The sequence below is a fragment of the Triticum dicoccoides genome, chromosome 1A (genome assembly GCF_002162155.2).
Source record: "Triticum dicoccoides isolate Atlit2015 ecotype Zavitan chromosome 1A, WEW_v2.0, whole genome shotgun sequence".
NCBI classification, from domain to species: domain Eukaryota; kingdom Viridiplantae; phylum Streptophyta; class Magnoliopsida; order Poales; family Poaceae; genus Triticum; species Triticum dicoccoides.
In genome coordinates, this window is record NC_041380.1 from 521,157,390 (window position 1) to 521,161,277 (window position 3,888).

General features: G+C 48.5%; 1 pseudogene; it reads right to left on the minus strand.

The window, feature by feature from the left end:
• Positions 1-114: 114 nt before the first annotated feature.
• LOC119285384 lies at positions 115-1,047 on the minus strand (annotated as a pseudogene).
• Positions 1,048-3,888: the final 2,841 nt, after the last annotated feature.

Consider the following 3,888-nt stretch of genomic DNA (forward strand, 5'->3'; position numbering starts at 1 on the left):
CCGCGTGTGTCTAGCATTGCTCCGTGAAAATATATAGTCAACCGAAGAAGACGTAGGTGAAATTTGTCGAGAAAAAAAAGATGTTGCAGTGACGCCACATTCGTGGACTCATAGTAACAAAGGAATTTTAGGATAAGAAGATAAGAAGCCATGAAATGAAAACAACCTAAACATGAGATTTACAGAATTCTACTTACCCATGGTACAAAATTGCAATGTGGCTACACTGGTTAGTGCTATTACGATTTGTCAGCTCAAAATGAAAATCCACCATGCCACAGTCTCTTAGATGTTGACGAACGGCACGCCGGTGATGAACTCGATGGCGGCGAGCGCCACGAGGCCGAGCATAGCGAAGCGGCCGTTCCAGAGCTCAGCGTCGACGCTCCAGACGCCGCTGGACTTGTTCTCCACGCTCTGGCCCTGCAGCAGCGGCACCAGCGACGCCACGGAGAACACCCCCGCAGTCACCAGGAACCAGCCAAGCCCAGCGCCGCTGCCGGCCTGGTCGAGGAGCCCACCGCCGCGCGCCGCCTCGACGGACAGCGCCGCCACGAAGCCCACCATGGCCAGCCGGCCGTTGATGCGCTCCGGCGCCGGGCCGCTGAACGCGAGCGCGTCCCACACCGAGGGGTTAGCCTTCTTGGTCATGGGCTTGGGTGCCGCCGGGATGGGGGTCGGGGCCGGGCTCGTGCGTGGGGAGGAGGAGGTCGACGCGCTCGTCGTCTCCTTGGCTGAGTCCATGTCAGGCTGCGCATACACAAACAATTTTACATTGAGATGGAGTCTTGAAGTAACACTAGCCAGCCAGCATCCGAAGCAGTTGAGCGGAGACGTGAAAGCTCACCTCGGCCTGGGCCCTGACGACGAGGGCGCGCCGGCCGGCGCGGTGCCACCACCGGAGAACGGGCGGCGGACCGGCCAACGACGGCGAAGGAGCTCAAAGCCACCATGGTTGCCATTACTCAAGGCAAAGAAAAGCTAGCACGGGAAGAGAACTAGAGAAGGTGCTGCTGGCTAGATCGATGGTGATGACACTTGGCTGATGTTGTGTTGCTGTGTCTATTGTGAGCGAGCAGGCGCGCATTTTTAGCGGCCGTGAGGAGGTCGCCGGTGGACGCGGCCGTGGCCACGTGAACGAGGTGATAGAGCTGTACGTGGAGGGAGGGAGGCGGCCGGCTCACGTCGACGTGGACACCGAAGGCCCCATAACCCGCTCTCGCCAAAAAGTGCACGAGACTAGAGAACCAGCATGTACCGACAAAAATTCCTCTTAAACCATCTACAGCCGCAAGGTTGCAAATCTGGCCCCTGAAACATCTGCGAACGCGCCCACGGATAGTGATTAGGCGGGCCGAAAAATTAACCATTTGCAATGACATACCCTATTTTTGAAACACCTATTACATGTAGCGCCATGCACGACGATCATCCCGTCTTTCTTGGGTCAGCTGGGATGTCAAAACACACCGAAAATTGCTCATAGTTAAGATTCTCACACCTGTATTAGTCCCACCTGACCGCGTGACGAGCTAGTCGACCGGCTTAAATAGCCGGGTCGTGCAGAAGCGATAAGCTTATGACATTATTGGATCCTTTGTACTAAAGAAGATAGACTGTTATTAAGAATCCACCCCCCCCCCTCCCTCCCAAAAGAAATCCACACTAAGCCATATTTGCTCTAGGATGTGGAAGTCTCGTTTAAGAGTGGGGAAGCTATTGAGCTCCCATGGCCATTGGCGCAGCCGCCTACCAGCCCAGTCCCACTCCACCACCCATAGCGCCCCTCCCCAACTTCGGCAAGATTTTGATGAATTTTTTTCTTCATTTTTCCATCTTCCCCGTCATCTTCGACGACGGTGGCCCAGCCCTCCTCCTCGTCCCCGCCCACGAGCAAAGCACAACCGCACGTGGAGGAGCACTTACAGGGCAAAAAGTTCACGGAAAGGAGAAACCGACAAAGAGAAACATGGTCGCCAGCCACCATCACCGATTTCAATGAATCGTTGCATTCCGAACCGCGTTATCGTGCCACTAGGAGAAGGAAGATGGGAAGAACCATTTAGACAAAGAAGTGCGCAAAACCGTGGCCCATGGAGAACAAATTTTGCCTACATCCACTCCTTTGTCACATGCATACATTGTGCACGATGAGGAACTATCAAGTTGCTTTTGTAGATCATCTATGTTAGATCGTAGCTAGCTCATGTACATCATCTAGTGATGAGAAGGCATCCAGGAGGTCGGTTGGCTGCAGAAGGCAGGGGTAGACGTCGCGGTCGCACACAAGTTGTTCGATCAAATGCCTTGAAGGAATAGGCATGTGTGTGTGAGAGAGAGAGTAGTGTTAATGTAGGGTGAGTCCATGTCCAACTTAACGGTCAAACAAATGGTATTTGACCGTTTTATGCCACATCAACAATTACTACGAGCCCTTTCTTTCGGAAACATGTTTAATTCACTCCAAACAGCTCACTAGTGTTATCTGCCAAAAATTATGCTGGAATAGATACAATTTTGTAGCGGTAGAGTAAAGTGGTTGCAAGTTAAAACCCTAGACATAGATGTGATGGTTTTATGATATTCATCCTTTTTTTAGGAAATACCAACATGGCGGTATATATTAACTTGGCATAACAATATACAGGAATTAAGAAGCTAGAGGGTCTCCATGACTCCATCCCATGACCCTCACCATGCTTAGCTAAAGCACGTGCTGCACTTTTAGCCTCTCTAAGACGATGCTTAAATATCTCATGCGTGAAATTGATAGATATATACAAGTACTCGTGATTGCCGTACTAGTGGTGACGGTGCACCGATGACGAACGTGAACATTGCCTAAGTAGGCCGATCTACTGAGTCACACGCTATGCACGCACGCGCGTATGTGTAGCCTCATACGACTTCCTACCCATGACCATGAGAGCAATATGACGCGTAGAAACAGTGCAGTCCGTGTTCGAAGCTGTTTTTTGTATGGATCACCACCACACACATAAAATATTTTGCAGTGAGGCCACACTCCTGGACTCATACTAAAAAAAGATAAGAAGCCATGAAAACAACCTAAACATGAGATTTACAGAATTCTACTACCGAAGGAGGGAAGCATAACCGGAAGGAGGGAAGCATCGTTGAAGGCTATATGGCCGAAAAGGTCGTTGAGTTCTGCCGATAGGAGAGCCTCGATACATCCATGAGGTTAGATTTCATGGTTTTGCAATGATCGGAATGATCAAAATCACTCCAAGTTTGACAAATTTGAACTGGCCCTTTTACCATCTTATCTTGAAAGATATGCAGTCATTAGTTCCTTATATGCAATAACACCTACATTGTTTGCATGCACAACATCCAGGAAGCCAATCTATTGCGAAACCGCACGATTCCTTGTTCTGCCGCTGGTTCATTGAACGCCTATGTGATGCCCTCAAATTCGCGACAATATCAAGGATACCAAATCAATGGGTACATGAGTTTGCTACGAAACAAAAAAAATGGTAAATCATAGACATAGAACTCCATGCTCTCGAAGAAAATTACAAAAAACTTCATTTTTACATTAGTATACCATAAGAAAGCAAATGGCTGCTATGCCTTTTGAACTAGGCAAAATCAGTGGTATAAAGGATAACCCCATGAATTTCTATGTAAAATTATGGTAAAAAATTGTGCCATATATATTTTTTCAAATAAATATATAAGTTTTTAATTAATTAGCATATTAAAAGTAGACATGTGAGTATATGATGGATTAGCGGATAGACATGTAGACCATACTAGCCACGGAGACGAGGGTGTCCTAATCCAAACAATGTTCTTCGTCACGGAAATTGATAATGCTATACGCATAGGCAAAGGCTACGGACCTTCACGGACCACGTT